General features: G+C 46.6%; 1 protein-coding gene across 8 annotated transcripts in view; it reads left to right on the top strand.

Moving 5' to 3' along the window:
- Positions 1–1116: 1116 nt before the first annotated feature.
- The window catches only part of GATAD2A (GATA zinc finger domain containing 2A), a 79374-nt gene continuing 67598 nt past the window's right edge, over positions 1117–12892 (top strand). For 3 of the 8 annotated variants that reach the window (XM_083720437.1, XM_083720432.1, XM_083720441.1), the window contains exon 1: positions 1121–1242. The gene's annotated coding sequence lies outside the window, so the exon portion shown is untranslated. Of the gene's footprint in view, positions 1243–12892 lie in introns of all 8 variants that reach the window. The other 5 variants (XM_083720436.1, XM_083720427.1, XR_014559717.1 and 2 more) reach the window with 3 other exon arrangements.

Raw genomic sequence — 12892 nt, 5'->3', positions numbered from 1 at the left:
ACCTGCCCTGAGGAGTAGAATCTTGCTGCATAATCTGGAAAATGAGAATTTACTTATTGGCAGTGCATAGGTTCTATCCCCAGTTACAACTGTGACCCTGAAAATTTACGGAGGAAATACAAAACTCCTTACAAAGTGGGTAAAAACAATTATAACTTTTATTTTTAAAAACTCCGTTGCTTTCAAATGGGAACCTGAGAGGGCCAGTGCAATAAATTGTACTTTTATGTGCTTTGACAGAGTCAGCAACAGAGTCTGTTGGGCAAAGCAATATATTAATACACCAACTTGCAATGGCACCTGTGTGCCTTTTATTATTAACTATCAATGCAAAAACGAAGAGGATTTTCCCATAGAGACCGACTGCCACTCTGATTCCATGGGGGGATAATATATCCACCATCTGATGCTTTCGCTTTCTTACCCGAAGACGCGATTGTCTCTCAACTAACTCTATGGCAGAAGAAAAGGGGCGTGGAGAAGGGGAATGACGAAGGAGGCGTGTCTTAAACCGGGTGCGATGAGATTGAAGGATCCTTTGAGACCCGCCCTCTGTTTGTTCTTATTGGCCTATTCCTCCCCTTCCTCCTCCACTGACCTCACCCTTTAGAACTTCCCATTGGCCGCATCCCGCTGCCTATCAAGCAAAATCGGCGGATTAGAATATCACGTGAGGGGGCGCGCCTCGAACCGGCGCGCAGATACGCGAGGCGAAAAGAGGAGGGGCGGGGAGTCACAAAAGGGGCGTGGCCTCTACAGAAAGTGGGTGCGGCTAAGAGGCACGCCGACGTGCGAGGCGAAAAGAGACGCGCGGAATTGCCGGAGAGGGGCGGGGCTTGATCGGAGAGGGGCGGGGCCTGGAAGGGGAAAGCTGTGACGGCGGAGAGGAAAAACAGAAGGGGGCGTGGCGCCGCGAAGCCGGCGGATAGGCTGCGGTCGGTAAGTGGGCGGGGAGAGCAGCCGGCGTCGCCGAAAGCGAGAGAGGCAAGAGGGGGCGGGGCCCGAGGCGGGAAGCCGATCGCCCGCCTTTTCCTCCCCTTTGCCCTTCCCCGCGCACGCGCACTGGCCTCCCGGGGCCTTTCCTCCCGCCTCCTGTCAGCGGCCACCTGAGGGAGCCTCCTCCCCTCCCCCACCGCGCTTCCCTCCCCTCAGCCGGGCCAAGCCGGGCCTTGCCTCGCTGAGGGAGGAGGAGGACGAGCCAGGAGGAGGAGGAGGAGGAGGCCCTCGGGAGGAAAAGCTGAGGTAAAGTCCGCGGGGCCTTCGTTCGGGGGCTTCGAGGGGAGGGCGAAGAAGGAAGTTCCTGCGTGAGGGGGGATTTTTTTTTGGGGGGGGGGAATCCCCACCCCCACCGCGTGTCACTGAGGAGGGAGGGAGAGCAAACGGAAAGGGGCGCATTTCTAATATTTTAATTATTTTCATAGTATTTCTTAAATTTCCATACCCCGCCCTTCCTCCCAAAGGAGCCCCCACATTTTCCGCCCCCTTTTCTGTCACGCGAGGGCGCAGTGTGGGGGAGGGGAGGGCAGAGGTGTGTGGCGTGTGCGCTTTTTCTGGGGGTACTCAGGGGGGGGGGTGCAGTACTGGCACCTTTTTCCCCAAAAAGAAAAGCACTGTTTATATAACATTATACCTGTATGTATGTCTGTCTGTCTGACAGGCCAGTGTGAGTATTCATAGATTTTTTCCCGAGTTGGAAGGGACCCTGAGGATCATCTAGCCCAACCCCCTCCAGGCAGGAATAGGCAGCTGTCCCTACGTGGCCTTCTCAGCACCTCGCTCTAACCGGGAGCCGTGTAAACGTCTGTGTGTTTTCGAGCTGGTTTTGTTGGTTAAGGCGCAGAAAGCAGGGGGTGTTCCAGAGGTTGAGCAGAGGGAGTTTTTTGGGGGGGTTGGAGGGGTTGAGGAGAGAAATCTGGGGAGGCATTTGGAGTTTAGGGGGCGTTCAGGTTTTGCGGCTGAGTAGAAGTTTCTTTGGGGGTGTTTGAGGGGCCGAGAAGCAGGAGTTTTGGGGGAGGGTGTTGAGAGGATGAGCAGAGGGAGGTTTGTGCTAAGGTGTCAAAGGATTTGGTACTAGGAAGCAGGAGGGGTGTTTGCAATGGAAAGGAGTTCAGTTTGGTGGTTTAGGTTCAGGGGGAGCAATAATAATAATAATAATAATAATAATAATAATAATCTTTACCATCAATGGCTAACATTCATTCATTTGTTCCCCACGCATCTGACTGGGTTGGTTGCCCCAGCCACTCTGGGTAGCTTCTAACACATAAAAAACATAATAAAATATCATACATTTCAAATCTTCCTTATACAGAGCTGCCTTCAGATGTCTTTTAAAGGTTATATAGTTACTTAGCTCCTTGACATCTAATGGGAGGGCTTTGGAGATGGTTTGTGGGAGGGGGGGTTCAGAGGGATTTTGGGGGTGCTCAAAGAATGAGCACCGAGGACAGCATTTAACAATATACCACTTGATTGTCACAAGTCTTTTAAGGGGTTTACAAGCAATATTAAAATTATCAATAAAAGCATTTACAGATAATTGAAATTAAGAGTTAAAAAACAATAATTGTGCTTCACAACATCTAGGGAGCCCAGCTTATGGGTCCATCCCTGTTGCACATTACAATTCTATGTAGCTTTCTGGATCTAGACCCTAAGGTTTTTCTTCTGCATGTAGGTGGCAACTTAAGCAAGGAGATGGTAAGTGTCTGGCACGTCTCCCTTCAAACATTAAGGGGGGGGGGGGGACTGTTGCAACACACTGTTTGTCAGGGCTGCTGTTCAAAATCATCTGGAAACCTGGTCCAAAATGGGCCTTCTCAGTAGTTTACACACCCACACTTATGGAGTAACTTTCCCAAGGAGGCTTGCCTGGCCCCATCTCTCTGGTGATGAAGTCCTTTCTTTTGATGTTGCTATCTGCAGCTCCCATTGGCCCCAGCATACATGACCAGTGGCCAGGGATTATGGGAGCTGTGGTTCATCAACATCTGGGGGAGGGGCAAAGATTTCCCACACCCGATTCTAGACTTTGGGTGTCCTGAATTTATATTAACCTTTCCCACCTTTGTTTCTTCCAGGTGTTTTGGACTATAACTCCCAGCTGCCACAGCCAGCACAGTTGGGAACCCATCAACCTTGACATCATAGAACCAGGCTGGCTAGAGCAGATGAGAACTGTAGTCCAAAACTTCTGGAGAGGTTGGCAAAGGCTGGCTTCAGTAATCTGAGCCTTTGATGTTTTTTATTTTGGGGGTGTGGCATGGCAGTTCTGTTTTGTTGTTTTCATCCACCTCCCCTTTTAAATGTTTTTTTTTAAAAAAACTTTTCTTTTTTTAGCCCCCCCCCCCCCATTTATCACCAGCCATCCAAAGGACCTTGTTATGGGGCAGCATAGAAATATCAAAAAATAAATAAGGAAGAGGTACCAAGAGTGGTGGGTGAAGAAGAAGGAATTTGCTTTGCACATATGGAGCTGACTTAGACAAAATCTGATCATTGGTCTGTTTGTCCCAGTATTTTCTGCACTAACTGGCAATAGTTCTACAGGGTTTCACAGTCAGGTGGTATTCCCAGCTCCTAGAGGTGCCTGCGATTGAACTTTGTACTTTTTACATGCAAAACATGTGCTATACTACTGAGCTGTGGACCTTCTAAAGATAATGTAAAGTTCTGATCCTCATGCTTATGAACAGGTTTAAATAGGAACATGCCTTCTACAGAGCTAGACTCATTGGTGTATCTGGCATTGTCAACACTGGCTAGCAGTGACTCTCCAGGGTTTTGGACCAGGAGTCCTTTCCAGCCTTACCTGGAGATACTGAGGATTGTATTTTAATATTCTGTTGGAAGCCGCCCAGAGTGGCTGGGGAAACCCAGCCAGATGGGCGGGTTATAAATAAATAATAATTATTATTATTATTATTATTATTATTATTATTATTATTATTAAACATGCCTTCTGCATGAAAAACAGTTTACCACTAGGCTACAGCCCATCTCCAAATATAGTTTCTAGAGATATGTGTGAGGGAACATGGAGGGCTCAATGAGAATGCCAGGAGAGGAGAAGAGCCGGTTCGGGAGACTCGGGAAGAGGGTGAGGTTGGTGTAATTATACACAGGGTAGTATGGGAATCCACTGGGTCCAGGTGTTCCAGGAAGGAAGGGCAAGCTGAACTGAGATCAGGGAGGTGGGGAATCAAGAGGTACAACTAACTAGAGGCATGCAGGGGCTTGTTTTGTCTTAGAGATGGAAGTTTTGCTGGTGGCAGAAGGCTGAGCACTGAAAGAGCAGCAAAGGGAAGGAAAGAACGCTCCGGGCAACATTTTGGCTAGCTGTGTTAAGTGTCTGGCAGGAAAAAGAAATTAAACCTTAAAAAGACGTAACAAATGTATTATGGTGGAAGCTGTCATGGACTGGAGTCTAGTACCCTCAGATACGTAAAGTCACTTGTCTGGTTTATAAACCCTGCCATATGCGAGCAGTGTGGTATCTAAAAGTATGCTTGGAGTGCCAAAAGTCGACAGAGAGTTGTTCTCTCCGTCTCTCATAACACCAGAATTCAGGACCATCTAATGAAGCTGAATCTTGGAAGATTTAGGACAAAGGAAATACTTTTTCAGACAGTGCATGATGAAACTGGAATCCTCTCTCACAAGAAGTAGTAATGGCTCCCAACAAGGATTAGATAAATTCATGGAGAATAAGGCTATCAGTTGCTGCTGCCTATGATAACCGTACATTACTTCCAGAATCGGAGGCATAATGCAAGTTGTTTGGGTTCAGAAGTGGGAGAGTTGCTGTGGTTGCACTCAGGTCCTGCTGGAGGCTTCCCATTGGGACATCAAGTTGGCCACTGTGAGAACAGGATGCCAAACCAGATCAGCCACTGAATGAACTGCAGTGCACTTTTAAAGTTTTTATGAGGGCTGGGGGGAATTAATATAGATAATGACAAGCATATATATATACACATAACCTTCATTCCTGCCCATCATCAGAAGACCTTAGGGCTGGTTACAGCAACTACGTAAATAAAACCCAGTAATAAAATATCACATAATGTTGTCAAGTACGCTTGTTTCTCACTACACAGGCTGATATTACAGTCTTCACAGAAAGGCAGGTCCTCAGCCAGCATCTAAAGCTGAGGACATTGCTCTAACCTGGTTCAGTTTTAATCTCAGGATTGTGGGTTCAAGCCCCACAATGGGCAAAGGATTCCTCATGGGTTTATCCAACTCTGCAGGACCATGAATGCTGCGGTCGGCCTAACTCCCAGAGGAAGTGCCTTCCACAACTGGAGCTTCTGTTGCTGAGAAGGCCCTCTGATGGGTGACTGGTCCTCAGATTTAACTAGTTATATTAGTTAAAGTGCAGTATTCATATGCCATTTAATTACCTAGATTTCTAAACTCTCTAAAAAATAATGAAAAGCATGTAGTGGATAAAACCTATTATGCAACAGAAAACTTCACTGCAGTGCATTGCTGAAATGGAAAGGCCATGGCAAGAAGACCTCTCTCCTCCCAGCCAGGAGGAAGCTCCACATAATTGGGCCCACAGTACTGAACACACTTAAGGCTGGAACTTGCGGCAGGGCATCCCCTGCAGATCTTGGGTCCCCAGCAGGACAATATGGCGAGAAGGCCCTGATCCCAAATTGTTAAGGACATTATATGGCAAGAAGCTACGGCTTAAATCAGTGTAAAGTGCTGCTGTTCACACGTCCTGGCATTGATAGGGCAGTTGAAACTTGTACTAAGATAAAAACCAGATCTAAGCTGTATGTAGGAAGCTGCCTTATGCTGAGCCAGATCAACACTGACTGGCAGCTGCTCTTCATGGTTTCAGGCAGGGGAGCTTCCCAGCCCTGTGTGGAGATGCTGGGGACTGAACCGGGGATTGACTACATACAATGCATGTTCTCTACCTCCGAGCTGCATCTTTCCCCCCTACCCACCCCCCTGGATAAATCCGTGGAGGGTCAGAAGAGGGGTGTCAAGCTATGCAGGCCCACAGAAGTAAACTAGCCCCTCAGATATTTTATTTGGAGCCAGCCAGTAGCCCAGGTACCTAGCACAGTGGCGAGGAACCTGTGGCCCTTCAGATCTTGCTGAACTATCAGCTTCCATCCAGCCGCAGGCAACATGACCCAGTGGTTAGGGATGACTAGAGTTGTAATTCAGCAACATCTGGAGGGCCACAGGTGTTCCCCACCCTTCCAATGGGAGAATCTGTTTCATTCTAAGCCCATGAGGCAGGTTGCTTGAGACATGATTTTTGGGGGGGACGGATGGATGGACTAGTGCTCTAACCACTTCACTTCACTGCCTAGGGTGGCCCAGGAATGCAATTCCAATAGCCTATGATGGAATGCTCAGCTAACCACCCTTCTCCCCTCCCCTACCCCGCAATTGATTTATGTTCCTGAAATAGCTGGGGAAGTGAGACATTTCCTTCCTCTTGGATACAATGACAGGGATGTTAAGTCCTCAGGTGATGAGAGAACTGCCCTACTTTTCAAATCATTAAGCCAGTGCTTTGTGTGTTTATGCTGGGGGTGGGGCCACCAAAAGCAAGGATTTCTTCTTTTCACATGTCACTCCCTCCCTCCCCAAGAAATGTGCTTTTGGAAGAAAATATTACATATGTGCCCCTCCCGCTTACACAGGCCATGGTTGGGGGTTTGGGTTGAACAATTCCTTATAGGAATCAAACCTTTGCTTTCTTGTGCTCCATTCAAAAAGTTATTTTAGAGATGGAGTTGCGTTGTGTTTGTGTGTGCGCCTTTGTTCTACCTTTCCATTATCTCCAAGACAACAGCTGAAAAATTAGGAAGGTTGTCAGCTGTGCAAATCTTCGGGGGGGGGGGGGAGTTTATTAGCCCATGCTGTGCACCCATCCATACCTGTGCTAGACAGCTGTGGCACGTACCCTGTGAGAAATGTATTTGGAGATATTAACCTTAGGAGACAGGGAAAGGCAACTAACACGGAAATGTAGAAATAAAGGGGTGTTTATTTTTTCCTTTATTTTTTCATAGTACTGGGAGTCATCTAGTAAAACATACCATCCAACATTTCTCTGATGAAAAAAGGGATGTCCTATTCCATAACATATATAGTAGTAGTAGTAGTAATAATTATACCCTGCCCACTTTGGGCGGCTTCCAACATACATAAAAATATAATAAAACATTAAACATTAAAAATAACTTCCCTATACGGGATGGCTTTCAGATGTCTTCTAAGTGTTGTATAGTTACTTATCTCCTTGGCTCAGGGGTTGCATAACACCCTACCCTCCAACATTTGTCCCATGAAAATTGGGACAGCCTACCATACCCTCCAACATTTCTCTGACGTTAATAGGGATCTCCTAAGGAAAAGTGGGACATTCTGGGATCAAATCAGAAACCGGAACAGCTTCTATAAATGTGGGACTGTCCCTGGAAAATAGGGACACTTGGAGGGTCTGGTAAAACTGAATGGAGATAGAATCGGAACTTAAGAACATAGGGTTGTATCCAATGTTAGAAAGTATGCATTTTGAAATGAATGGATATGACTAATGTAGGCCCATTATTTTCAGTGGGTCTGCTCTGGAATAGAACTTAGTTGAATGCAGCCCAAAGAAGAACTCTGCAGCTGGACCAGGCCAGAGGAGGACCGAGTAGTCCAGAGTCCTGTTTTTATAGTAGTGAACTGGATGCCCCAATAGTAAGTCCCCACAAGCAACACCAACTCTCCCCACCCATGATTCCCAGCTGCTAGCCATGATGGTTGTGCTCAGGGCCTCCTTGCTGGGAGACAGCAATGTTTCTGAATACCAGTTGCTGGAAGCCCCATGATGATGGTGGTTAGACCAATTTATGGAGCACACATTTATTAGCAAGTTATTAGTGTCATGCGAATGTGAGGTCCAGTTTAAAATATCCAACCAGCACCTGCCACTCCCTCAACGTTCAGCATACTTTTAACTGTCAGAATTGCCTGGTGCAGGCTGAGATTCCAGCATAAAGGCGGCAGCAGGGGGAGTTATCTAGAAACCTTTTGTGCATGGAACTGTATTTACTTCGAAAGCTTGCTTCCTTTTCTGTGTGTCCCCACTTCCATTCATTGAACAACTGCCAAATGTATAAAGGCCCATGTCAGACTGGAAGCTGCAGTCCAACTCACTGAAATGTTTTCTTGCAAAATTCTCTTAAAAGGGGGGTTATGAAACACACCTTTCCTGTTTATGTTGGGAGCGGGTGTCTTGCCACTGAAAGTGGTGATAGCTTCTTTCTCACCCTAGTAAACACATTGGTTGTCTCCAACAATTTCCTACTCAGAGTAGACCCATTGAAATTAATGGACATGAACCGAGCATGTCTTATTTTCAATGGGTCTACTCTGAGTAGTGTTAGCTTGTGTCCAGTGCTAGTCATCCTCAGAGTAGGCTCACTAATATTAAAAGGACACAACTTACTTAGATCCATTCACTTCAGTGGGGCTACTCTAGTTTAGTTGGATGCAACCTGCCTTTAAAAACAAAACTATTCTGAAGAATTTCACCCACCTTAAAACAATGCAACTCCCCCCCCCCGCCCCCAAAGAGTGTTTTATGAATTGCTAGTTTTATAATGACGATCTTAACTCTGGTTATGCCCTTCGGACTACACTGCCTGATGCTTCTCTTTGATGGCTTTGGATTGATGCTGGTCTTTGCTATGGGGATTGTTTTCTATAACTTAATGTACAAAAAACAATCTTAACTCACTTTTGCAGAGAGGGTGGGCCACATTTCATAGCCTACAGAAAGCATGATCGTTTATAGTGTGCATGTTCTAGAAACATGGCTCTGTAGGGGTACATGAGCAACAGGAGAGAAACGAGAAGTCTCTGTTCCAATGATTTTACAATTAGAAAGGTTGATGGCAAAGGAATGTGGGAGAGAAATGGAGCAATATGAGTATAGCACAATGGATGTGAACCAATGCGAGGCCGCATTCCCTTAAGACTTTATTTTGTTAGGGGAATGTACAAAGTAGTTTATAAAGGGGGGGGAGCAAGGGGGGAACCTCAGGCCCATTGCACAAAAGCAGCTCCATGCCTCTCCATTTGGCCGTCAGGACCAATGCTAGAAATTCACCAGGCACATTTTGCACTTGGCTATCGGCCACTTGCGACCATGTGAAGATGCCTGGGCACAAGGATGGCACCTGACGTCTCCACCATCTGGAGGTGCATGCCTAGGGGTCCTTGGACCTGGAACTTTTTCACAAACTAGCAACACATTCTGTAGAATTCTATCCATTATATTTTATCTGCACAATCAATGAATTTCAGGAACCAAAAAGTCATATTGGAAAAATACAACTTTCAAGCTGCCTGGCCCCAAAATGGCAACTAGTCATTCTGTTTTGGCGACTGTAACCCTGGTTTAAGGAGCCATTTTGTGCCAAGTTTTTTTTACTGCTTGGGACTCTACCCAGGCCAGCATCTCTCACCAGCCCTGCCTCTTTATCTCCTTGGGTAGGAGTCCTTTAATTCTGACAATGGATCTTGCTTACCTGAATGGAGGGCAGAGGGGTGTGTGGGCGTGGTGTAGAACACACCTATGTGTTGGACGAATGGTACAAAAGGTAAAATTTGCATTTATTGCTCTGCGCACTTTCCCTTCTGGCTCTGCCCATCACCGCAATCTAGCCCCTGGAAGATTAGCCCAGGTCTTTATTCCCATCCAGGGGCAGAGTGTGAAATGTGGATGAGGAAGGATGCCATAGGAAAAGCAGGAAGCTAAAAGAGAACAGGAAAAAAGGAACAACTTTTTGCTTGGTGCGAAATCTAATCGCTGTCGACAACTTTTCCAGGACTCCCAATTATTTCAATTGGAAAGTGGGGTGCAGGCCATTGCATGCCGAGGGAATTTCATGTCCGTTCTAGCTCCACAGGGGCATTCTCAGAGTTCAAGAACACATATCCCAACCCAATCTGTGAGGCAGGATAATAGCAGGCTTGCAAATGCCCCACACCTTGGTTACCTGTGGAAGAGCAAGAATCATCTCTGGCAGAACAGGTTGGGAAGCTTTATGAGAGCCCGTTTCTGTGTCTCTTCTTTCTAACCTTTTTGACACAAGTTGTGCATTTTTGGAAAACCATTTTAAAATATGGTTAGCAGCAGCAAAAAGATAAATGTGGGCGGGTGACTTAATTTGTAAGGCTGTTTATTCCCATTTTAAAAGATGGAAGTGAGCACTGGGAACTGATCCCCCCAGAGCCAAAGCCATCTACTGTTAGGGTGGGGTGTAGTGCGCAGGATAGCTGCGCCACCTCCAGAGTTCTGCAGCATACTACTGTTCTTGTCCCCATCAGCAGTTCAGAAAAACAACGAGTTGTATTTTAATCCCAGGTGTGCAAATCTTGCTTTGAGGTCAACAGATTCCTTTGCCCCTCCCTCCGTCTTTCATATACTGTACACAAACCTATTTATTTAATGTAAGTTGACTCATCACCTTGTCATTCCAAGTGCACCTTTCCGCATCCACCTGAACAAGTTATGCTAAGTGGTTTCACTTAAGAGCCCAGCTGAACAAGCCCCGCTAAAGTCTGACACCCAAGGGTGCTAATTCTCCAATGAATACATAGATAGGCAATCCTTTTAAGTCAGGGATTTGAGGTGGGGGGCACGTTTTTCAGTTCTAGGGCTGCATTCCCTTCTGGTAAAGGTTTTGAGGACTGCATGCATGTGGTGAGTTGGGCCACAGGCAAAACTGGGCAGAGCAATGGATGCAAATTTAAGCTTTGGGCAGTAGGCTGGTTTCTGCTCACCCACACTTTTCTCTCCATCCTCCATCAAGGCAAGCAGAGAGGCTTTATCACAAAGGCACAGTGCGGTCAAACCAAAACACTGTGACAGGATGATGCAGGGTGGCAACTTGAATCAAATATTGGGGGGCCCAGGTAAGCCCCACCCTGTATAATCGATCACATGACGCGGTACACACACACCATTTGAATGGCAATGCTCATCAACTCTGGGGGAGGGGCAGCACCCTCAAACATTTTATTGTGTGGGGGAGACTCTCAGACCATAGGAGTTGGCTCCTATGGGGTGATGCATGGGGAGAGTTTTGAGGGCCAGGTAAGCTGGAGGGCTGAATTCTGTCCATGGACCTGAGGCTCCTTAACCATCCTTTAAATGTTTTCCTTTTGAAAAACAAAAAAAGCAAAACTTAGATCCTAATAGGATTCAGTACACGAGTGATTTCCATGCCAGGGCTTGAAAAAGACAACTGCCATTTTGAAAGCATCATCTCCTTTGTGGAGCAGGGAGACCCCAAAGAGCATTGGCCCCTCTGTTGTTGTTAAAATTTCTATACAACCCTTCATCTGAGACTCACAGGGTGGTTTATAATACACCTCTCTGCCGTGGGCAGGGCTTTCAGTCTGGGTGGAGGGCAAGGAATAATAATAATAATTTTATTATTTGTACCCCGTCCATCTGACTGGGTTGCCCCAGTCACTCTGGGCAGCTTCCAACATACCGTATATAAAAACATAACTAAACATTAAACAATTCCCAATTCAGGGCTGCCTTCAGGTGTTTTCTAAAGGTTGTATAGTTACTTATCTCCTTCACGTCTGATGGGAGGGCATTCCATAGGTTGGGCGCCACTACCAAGAAGACCCTCTGCCTGGTTCCCTGCAACTTCATTTCTCACAGTGTGGGAACTGCCAGAAGGTCCCTGGAGCTCAACCTCATAGCTCTGTGATAGATTATCTGCTTTGCATGTAGAAAATTCTGTCCCTGGCATCTGCAGGCATGACAGGGAAGAGACCCTGCCAGAGCTGCTGCCAGTCAGTGTGGACAACACTAAGCTCAATGTACCAATGGTCACTATTAAGGTTTCTTCCTATGTTCCTAACTGAATGCCAGACTACATGGGCCTTTGGTGTAATCCAGCAGGGCTCTTCTTCTTTTAAAATCACCACCTCTGCTGTATGGATGGTTCCTGTGCACAAACCTCTTCTTATTCCCCTGCTCTTCTGCCATGTGCTGAAATATTCCTGTGCTTCATTATAATGATTTTAAAAGAAAAGTTCTGGTCTGTGTGGATCAGAGGGCCACACCTGCTTGGTACCATGCAGATTTTGTTGGCCACTGTGAAAAAAGGATGCTGGAAGGCAGGACTTGAACCCATGGCTTCAAGTGACAAGAAAGAAGATTCTGACTCAACCTCTGGAATAACTTTCTGACAGTGGAACAGACGCCCTCAGGAGGTGGTGGACTCCTTGGAGGTTTTTCAGCAGAGATTGGGTGGCCGTCTGTCCTGGATGCTTTAGCTGAGATTCCTGCATTGCAGGGGGTTGGACTAGATGGCCCTTGGGGTCCCTTCCAACTCAACAATTCTATGACTGGATAGGCCACTGGCTCAATCCAGCAGGGCTCTTCTTACATTCCTCGTTCTTGGCAATCAGCATGGCCCAATGGTCAGAGATGAAGATAGCAGAAGTGTACTCCAACAACATCTGGAAGGCATTACATTGGCTAACCCTAGGGGAGGTGACTAGCCTTCACACAGCCTACCAGGCAGACAGGTATACCTTGAACTGTGTCCCCCTTTTCTTCCCTCGCTCTCAAAACAGTGTGCAATCTCTGGCCTGTCTCAAGAGAACACACACTGTGTTTGTGTGTGTGTCCGCGCACACATTAATATTTAGGAAAGCAGATGATGTAACCCTTGCTATTTCTGTCGCCACTATCCTTAGCTGGAAGGAACCTAAAGGGAAACTGCTCCACGTTTTGTTCATTTTGAAATATTAGTAGTATTTAACTAAGGCCCTCCTCGCTTGACCCAACATGCTTGCTTCCTCTTCCAAGGCCCTGGAATCAGAACATTAA

Source organism: Podarcis gaigeae (assembly GCF_964106915.1).
Source record: "Podarcis gaigeae genome assembly, chromosome: 18".
Lineage (NCBI taxonomy): Eukaryota > Metazoa > Chordata > Lepidosauria > Squamata > Lacertidae > Podarcis > Podarcis gaigeae.
This window is presented reverse-complemented; position numbering and strand designations above follow the sequence as displayed.